Here is a 9,333-nt window from a genome sequence, read left to right on the forward strand (position 1 = left end):
CTTGTTTGATCAAGGGTACTAAATTGGGAAATATACACTTAATATTTCCAATGATCTTATTGGGTGTTATGATTAACCCATTCTATAGATGAGGAAACAAGTAGAGAGAGGTTACAAATCTTGTCGAAGTTCACACAGTTCTGTGGTAGGCAAATTCTAAGATGGTCCCAAGATTTCCTCTTCTACACACTTTGAGTAATGCCCTTCCTTTCAGTGGGAGCAGGACTTGTGACTATGATGGTCTATCACTTCCCCAATGATGGAAAGGTGTATTACATAAGGGATTTTGCAGATCTATTAGCTGACTTAAGTAAATCAGAGAGGAGGTTATCTTGTGTGGAGCTGACTTCAATGAGCCCTTAGAAGCAGCTGGGCCCTTCCAGACAGAAAAGGATGGAACTGTGTGGGAGGCCCATGCAGGAGGTCATAGAACAGGACTTGGTGATGCTGAAAGTATATCCAGTCAACAGCTAGCAAGAAAATGAGGACCTCTGTCCAACATGCCACAAGGAACAGAATGCTACCAACAGTTGGATGAGCCTGGAAGAGGATCCTGGACTCAGCACCAGCTGACACCTTGATGTCAGGCTCATGAGATCCTGAGCAGAGGACCCTATCATACTGTGCCCATACCCTTGACCTATGGAATTGTGAGGTAATAAGTCACTATTTCAGGGTGCTAAGTTTGTGTAATTTTTTATGCAGTAGTAGAAAACCAATATAGCTATTAACTTGCAAAGCCAACATTTTAATTTGGGTCTGTCAAACACCAGATCTTTTGCCTTTTCACATGGGCACTTAATATTTGACTCTACTGCACACTCACTCTCTGTACATCTCTGTTCTGAATCTTCTCTTTTGGCTCTGGGTTCAAGATTAACTACAGGCAAAATACCATTCAAAGCCAATTTGTTGGGCTTTGAGGTCCTGGTAGCAACCTAAGGAAGTAAGAGCCAGAGCCAGGACTTAGCTGGTCCAGGCTGTTATGGGGAGGAAGAGGAAGACTGGAGAATTCATTGTCACCCCCATCCCTGGTGCCAACTAACATATGATGTATGTATGACGCTTATATCAGTCTTAGCATCTTATGCTAAAGTCACTACATTTGTAGAATCATGTGCAAACCACAGTTGATATGGACATCAGTTTTGGCTTGTCATTGAACAACATGTTCAACTTTGTCACCCTGTGTTTCTTTATAAGATGAGTGATTAGTCAGATTTAATTTTATCTCTTTCTTACCAAATAAGAATTCCATAAGAAACTAAGAATTGGAATGTAAGCAAGAAGGTTGAGATTCTGAAGCACTCCACCAAGACTCATTTGTGTGGTACCATGGGATAAAAATCCAGCATAGGTTTAAGGATTCTGAGAGCAGAGGGGAACTATGCTTTGTTTAGACAATGGTACAAGACAAGTTCTCTGGGCAATATGGCAGACAAACAAGAGCAGGCATGGCTGCATCAGGGTGTTCAGACAGAGGAGTCAGATGCACATTTCCACATGCCCCACTAAGATGTGAGAAGAACCCTGTGTTCCTTCCATATCTGAGAGAGGCACAGACATGTCTGAAGTAGACCTTGCGTGATATTAAGAGAATGAGCTGTGATCTGTGTGAATCAGGCACTGGAAACCAGATGACTATGAGGTGTCTCCACAGGTATAAGCATGGGCAGAGGAAGTACAAACATGGGACGCTCTGTACCCTACTCCCCCGAGCCAAATGACACATTCTCTGGCATTCTGGAGGTCCCAGGAAGTTAGACACAATTCTAGGATTTGGATGACAGGAAAAGACCCTAAAATAATTACATGTACATATAGTTGTAATTATATATCCTATCTCTATTCTAGCTTTATAATAATAATTATATTTTTGGGTTATATGTAATTATCTCTTTTCTTCCATCCAGTGGAACAGAATCTCAAAATAGAAACTATGTTGTGTGATACAATAATAAAGAAAATTATACTCCCTGGAAACCGAGGTTTGGGGCCTCTATATGTATAACTACCCAATTTCATTAATAACAATACATTGGTATTGGCATTGTCAATTAATCACCATCAACACCAGGTGTATTGGAAACAGACCCACAGAGACTGTGATCTGTCCAAGGTCATATAATAAATTAGAAGCTAACACCTTACTAGACTCTAGACTTTTAACTTGTCTTTGGTATAACTTGTGTTAGAATAATACTTACTTCTAATATCTGGAAAGCTGAAGGATCAGCTTCAGGTTTGCAGAATAGTATTTGGGGTTTGCACTTCTGATGCTACTTAACCTAGGGAAATCAATGGCTCAAGAGCAATGGATGAGCAATTGCAATCTCAAAGCCTTGAGTGGTGGTGTTCTGAAGATAAATGTCTAAGATGTGATGAATATGAAAATTGGTGACCTTAAGCAGTGTCCAGAGAGTCTTAAACAAAGATGGCTGAAATATGTGTTTAGTTTAAGTAGAATAGCTAATCTGCAAAAATATACTAGTTCCTGAAGTCTTAAGCATTTCATGACTGGCTGGGAGCAGACGTTCCAGCATCCCTCTCCTAGAGCCTGGGATGTTAAAATACCTTTTAGATCCTTGAAGTAAGCTGATATTTTCACCTCATAAAAATACCTCTGCATGTTCACCTGAGAAGGAAAAAAAAAGTGACATTTTCTGGTGACTTTCATGAAGAATCCCAGTACTCTTTTTCCAAAGGAAGAAATGGAAAAGTGTTCATTTCCAGATGCTCAGAGATGGGAGGAGGTAGAAAATTAGTATCTATAGTTCTTATTGCAGTGTCTTGTTTTCAGAAAAGTGGAAAACGCTATGTGTATACATATGCACAGACATGCCAACATTTTTTAACAATAACTCTAACATCTTCTCCCCCCCACCGCCCGCCCTTTGATTCCCGTTCTGCCTGCAGGATATCCGAAGGCAGAGATTTCAGCAGGAGTTGGATTCATTCTTGGAGATCCCTTAACTGCTCTGAATTTCCTACATGTTGGTTTTCTGATTTTAAATCCAACAAAAGATGGCAGTCTTTAAGAGCATGGGTGGGGACATCCCTACTTTGTCACTGCTGGGCTTACAAAAGCCCTGCCACCTAATTTTCTGTTCTTTCTCTTCTCTTGAAATTCATATTCAAAACTTGAAAGCCCAACATTAGCACTGAATATTTTAAACATTTTATAGCCCTTCAACTGTTCTGTTGTGCCAGTTTGTTTTCCATTCCCCTTGACATCTCATGATGCTAAGTGCCCAGTGACAGCCTGTAGAGGTTTCTCTATAATCCACCTTTATCCATTAACAGACACTCAATCACTAAAGTGCTTACTAGACTAAACATATTTATCCAACCAAATCACACTTTACAATGCAAATCTGCCAATCAGACCGCAGCTATTAACAAGAAACTGCTTTAAGGGGATTTTGGTGTTTGTGCTGTGAAGAGCCTGCTTACCTCCAACAAACCACTAAACCAAATTAACATAGCTGTATCCTCATAAAAGAAACCAGATATCCTGTTGTGAAAATAGAGAGCTTGGTGGGACAGGCCTCCTTTGATGGCTAACAGTGTGGCAGACAGGGCTTCAGACTTCAAATCTGGCTACCACAAAGTCATTACGAACCTCCAGCATCAGGCTTTTGATAACTTTAAAAGCAAAATAAAAATGTAGCGTTGGAGTAACTTGGTAAGTCGTCAACGTACTCAGTTACTATTATAATTGCAATAAGTGCTGTAATTGCTGGATAAAGCTCCTAAATTCTAATTGCTCCTTCAACCGAGTTCATGTTGTAAAAGTGCTTGCATTAGCCAAAAATAAAATCCAAGAGACACAAATGTGGTAGTAATAATAATTCTTTTTATTGGCCTGGCAGAGAGGAAGAGAACAAAGCTTTAAAAACTTCAAAGTTCTGACCAAATAAATAAATTAAATAAATAAATAAATAAATAAATAAATAAATAAACAAACCTAAATTCAGAATTGGAGAAACTCAACTCATATACTCTTTGCCCTTTTATTGGACCAATACTTACTAAGTGCCATCACCACAAGTTAAGTGTTTGACAACACTCTTTTTCCTAGTCTGTGGGAAAGTTACTCCATGTTGCCACACTAATTTAAGATTTCTGTCACAAACTACATACCACAGTCCTGTCTATCCTCATTCAGAACTCTTAATCGCCTCAGACTTATTGGTATTATACCTCTTTTAAATACCAATATTTTAAAGCAGCTTTGACACTTGAGGTAATTTTTTTCCTCCACTTAGTTAGCAAGAGAAGAAAGGTAGAATTTACTCAGAGTTAAGCTACAGACACAAAGTAAATAGTAATTCGTAAAATAATAGGCCATTATACTGCACAGAAAAAGAACGCTACTGTATCTCAACTCCACACTTCTGGTACTAAAATGAAATATGAATTTCCAGTCCTTACTGTTTATCAAAAATAATGAGCACTTTCTTATTTTAGTAGACTTTATAGGCACTTCTGGGGAAAATATTATGTGCAGCTAGAACAAGCTTCATTTTGGGGGCCACTCTTCACTCTGGAATAATTTCCAAAGTGAATAAACCACAATGTATATTTTCCCAAGATTAGCTGAATAAAAACTTCCAGCCACAGTAGAAATTAAATTGTTATGCAGCAAAACGTCAGGAGTTTGCTAGAAATATTTTAGAAGCCTGAGTATATTCCTGAAATAGGAATAACAAATTAAAATTCTTGCTTATAGATGTATTTAATCTTTGTCTACTATTCTCATCTCTCATGGTATAGGAATGAGTTAAGAAAGAGTTGCTAGATGAATCGTGACATATTTTTGGACCAGGGTTTTCCTGTTAACTGTGTGTAAAAACAATCTTGATGGACTACTTAGTTAAAAAAAAATGAAATGAGAACAAATACCAATATTTTTGTACATGTGTTAAGAAGTGTAATTTTTAGACATTTGAAGTAATAATATGAACAATCCAGGTTTATGTGACTATCCATTTATGTTAACGTGAACCAACTAATGTTCTTGTAAGTTAACCCACATTATGTTTATGAAAACAATCAGATTTAAAGCTGAAGGAGATCATGTTTCAAGATCAGCATGAAGTGGTGAAAACACTCAGGGAAATCATACTGAATGACAATATTGGAAAGTTTAGCCTTTTGTCTTAAAACTTTTTGCCTCATTAAGCTATCATAGAGGATAACATTTATAAATATAATTATAATGCTGGTTTTCATTCTTGCATGATGGCTTTTTAATTTTTTATAGGAATATTAATCATTCACTATTTCATGTTGGATTTTGAAACTGCATCTTTCTAGCAACAGTGTGTATCTATCGTCCAATAAAAGTGTAGATAATGCTGTTAGTACTTATTGATATGTACACTCTTGGAGACAGAGGAGCAGGAAACATGCTCCATGTTAGAGGTATTTTGATATAAAATTATGATCAATTTTATAAAATATAAGAAATGTACAAAGAGTGTCTGCGGGATTATAGTAAAGGAAAGGGAGAGGAGATAAACAGAGAATATTTCCAGCATTGGATTGTAAATTCATCCTGAGATAACTGTCATTTTCTTTTCTTAATATCATTAGTGCCTGAGACTCTACATGTAGGAGAGCAGGAAATGTTTGTTGTGAGCGAATAAAAAATTCCCAGAGGGGATCCCTGGGTGGCGCAGCGGTTTAGCGCCTGCCTTTGGCCCAGGGCGCGATACTGGAGACCTGGGATCGAGTCCCACGTTGGGCTCCCGGTGCGGTGCGTGGAGCCTGCTTCTCCCTCTGCCTGTGTCTCTGCCTCTCTCTCTCTCTCTGTGACTATTATAAATAAATAAAAATTTAAAAAAAAATTCCCAGAGAAGAAGTTGACAACAGATTTGGAGGGAAGGGGATTCATGGAAGAAGAAGGCAGGTATTTTCTTCCTGGGCCACTGGAAAAGAAAGGCCACAGGGAGAGCTGAGAACAGAAGGGGCACATCTATGAGGTATACAGTTTGACTACTACCTGTCCTTCTGGGCTTTGCCCCCAGAAAAGGCAGACAAAGAACATGTTCTTCAAAGGACAAACCTTTAGATGGGTCAATGTTTTGAAAACATCGAAGACTCTTCACTACTGTCCCTTCCTGGTGTAGAAAGCAGGACTACCACTTACTATCAGATTTGAAACACGTGTGGTTTTCATTTAGCTCACTTCCCAGTTGGTGGCCGAGTCTCTCCTACAGCACTCCATCTCAGAAAATTACTCATTGCTCTAGGAGAATGTTCAGTCTTATTTTATTTTCTCACAATCCAGGCAAATGGGTACCTGAGAAGATGCTCCAGATCTGAGATGGAAATCCACCAGGGAAATTGGTCACCCCTGCAAACGTTTGTACTTGGTCTTGTCAGTTTTGTGTCTAAGTAGAACATTATCAGTTGGTATCCCCAACCCCTGGCAAATGGAAATATCTGTAACATATAGGTATTTTTAATTATATTTACTGCTTTTTCTGTCTCCTAGTAGTTCAGAAGATTCTTTCCATCTCCAACTGTTCCTATTGGTACCATCTCAACCCCAAATTTAAAAAGGTATATCACTTAGTTCTCATGGCCTCAGCGACAGGACAGAGCAAAAATCTTTTGGACTTTAGTTTGCAAAAGCCTAAACTATAAAGATGAGAGAGAAGGTTTGAGGGGTAGTCAAAAAGTGTCTAGGGCACCTGGATAGCTCAGTGGCTGAGCGCCTGCCTTTGGCTCAGGGCGTGCTCCCTGCGACCTGAGATGGAGTCTCGTATCAGGAACCCTGCAGGGAGCCTGCTTCTCCTTCTGCCTATGCCTCTGCCTCTCTCTCTCTCTGTGTCTCTCATGAATAAATAAATAAAATCTTTAAAACAAAAGTCTAGATTTGAGGAATGAGGGGATTTTACTTCCAAACCAGAAACCATTTCTCTACACTGGAATGTGGGAGGAGAGAAGGAAGGGAAGTGTTGTGAGAGGGGACTGTGGGGAATCCTGGGGAGAGGAGCCCTGTGCCCCAGTCTAGTTAGATCTAGATAGCTTTGTGCAGAGGAGGCAGCAGGAGGAGCAAGAGTAGGGGCAGGCTGCCCAGTGGGTCTGATAGAGACATACAAAGCTATAGTCAACCTCACAGAGATTCCCAAGGAACAGGCTGACCAACATGGCAGCACCTACTGAGGAGGCCCCAGGAACCCAGAGGCCAAATGGACAGGGATGAAGCCCACCTTAGCACTTGAGTAGACTGATAAATGAGAACCAGCTGGGACAATGGATTTTCAGGAGTATGCCTTCATGGATAATTGACATCAAAGAGCACATGGCACTCCCCTTCCCAGGCCTTGGCACTGTGAACTCACCTAGACCTCAACTTTGGAAAATGATGGTTAGTTACCCCAATTGACTGAGATTTGGTTTATGGCGCCCAGATGGAGTGGGAAAGTAAAATATAAATTGTGCTGAGTTAAGAATGGAAAACATTCAAAATGCCTGTCAACTGTGAATTTGTAGATTATAGCTGGCATCATGTACATGTCTTTAGTGTTTCTAAAACAATTAAACTGGTATATGCATTTGACAAAAAGAAGAAAAAATATCCAGTGCTTCCCCTCTAAAGCAAAACAAAACACAACAAATCTGAAAATGCAAAAGTGAAAGGCATACAAAGTCAATGTCCTCTGTTCTTTCTTCTCCCACCAACTTATACATGAATACCAGTTCTGCTCCATGGAGATAAGAGCTGTTGATGGAGTATTTTCCAACCTTTAGAGGCCAGTAGATAATGATAGGCATCCTGATTTGAGGTTGAAAAAACAAGGAAAAAAAGGAAAATTCTACTTAATTTTCATATTAATTTTCATCCTTATTTTAAACAAGCTATGAAACCTACCAAGTACCCTCATCACGACCTATCTCAGCAATAAGAAAATGTCCTTGCAGAACCCTGACAAAGAATGATGTGGGTTTTTTGTTTTAAACTATTGCAGCTTCAATGACGCATGAAGTTACAGAAATCTTAGGGGAGGGGGAAACCCTTACTAATGCACAGGTTATGTTCATTCAACAAGGAGCCATTCAGTGTTGTTCGATGACTGAGAAATTATGTTAAGGTCAAATAAACTGTGGGCTTTCTTTCAAAAGACAGCCGAAAGCACACTGGAACCACAGCAAAGGAGACAGTTTCTCCCAGCTGCCTAGATTTTATCTTTTCTTGGAAAAACTTACTATATATTTAATTCTTGGATTGTATTGGAGTTTGCAAATGAAGAGGAGAGAGCATGAGACTATAAATTCATTCCGTTTACAGTTATATCAAGTAAAGTATTTTCCATTCATTTTCTTTTAGAGAAAAAATACTCCTATCAGAGTAGACATCTATTTTGAAGGAATTTTGCAAACACAATGCAGGTAAATTACTTGTAATATGTTTCATAATATAATGGTGATAATAATGATGGTAATGATAGTGATGATAATGGCAATGATGATGATAATGATAGTTTTATAAGCTTATTAAGTAAGGGTTTTTTAAAATGGTTAGATCACTGGACATGTAGGGCTTCCTGCTTTTATTATAGGCTTTGTCTTCCAAGGCATTAAAATTAAATAAAATTAAAAATTCAATTCTTGAGTTGCACTAGACACATTTCAAGTGTCAGTAGCCGTGTGTGACTAGGGGTTATTGTTTGGATAGTGCAGATGAAAGTACAACCTTTCCATCACTGAAAAAAGTCCTGGGGGACAGGGCTGCTGTACTGCTATGGCAATACACTAGGAGGGGCAAAATTTTGTAATATTAGTGCCACAGTTTTATTCTTTATGTACTGTGTAAACACAAAAAATTTCTGTTATGTTTATGTTTATGGTAACACCACGGTTAACATCCTACTCATTTTCTAATTCTCACTGACTAGCTGACTGAACAACTGAATGAATAATTTCCTTATTTTCATGTAGTTTGAAAGAAACAACTAAAATAAAGTAGTGGTCAATGAGTATCCTTTTAATGAAAGTACTGATTACATGATTATTCTTTTTCAACCTTAGCCTGCAGATCCAAGCCATATTTCTATTTTTTTTTAAAAGATGTTATTTATTTATTCATAAGAGACACAGAGAGAGGCAGAGACACAGGCAGAGGGAGAAGCAGGTTCCCTGCAGGAATCCCAGGACCCAGGACCCAGGATCACGACCTGGGCCAAAGGCAGATGCTCAACCACTGAGCCACCCAGGTGCCCCCAAACCATATTTCTAAGGAATAATTAATTCTTTAATTCCACACCACAATGTTTGTTTTTTCTTTAGTGTTTACTTTCACTTTTTCCCAAGTGTCTTCCT

Source organism: Canis lupus, chromosome 25, assembly GCF_003254725.2.
Source record: "Canis lupus dingo isolate Sandy chromosome 25, ASM325472v2, whole genome shotgun sequence".
Lineage (NCBI taxonomy): Eukaryota > Metazoa > Chordata > Mammalia > Carnivora > Canidae > Canis > Canis lupus.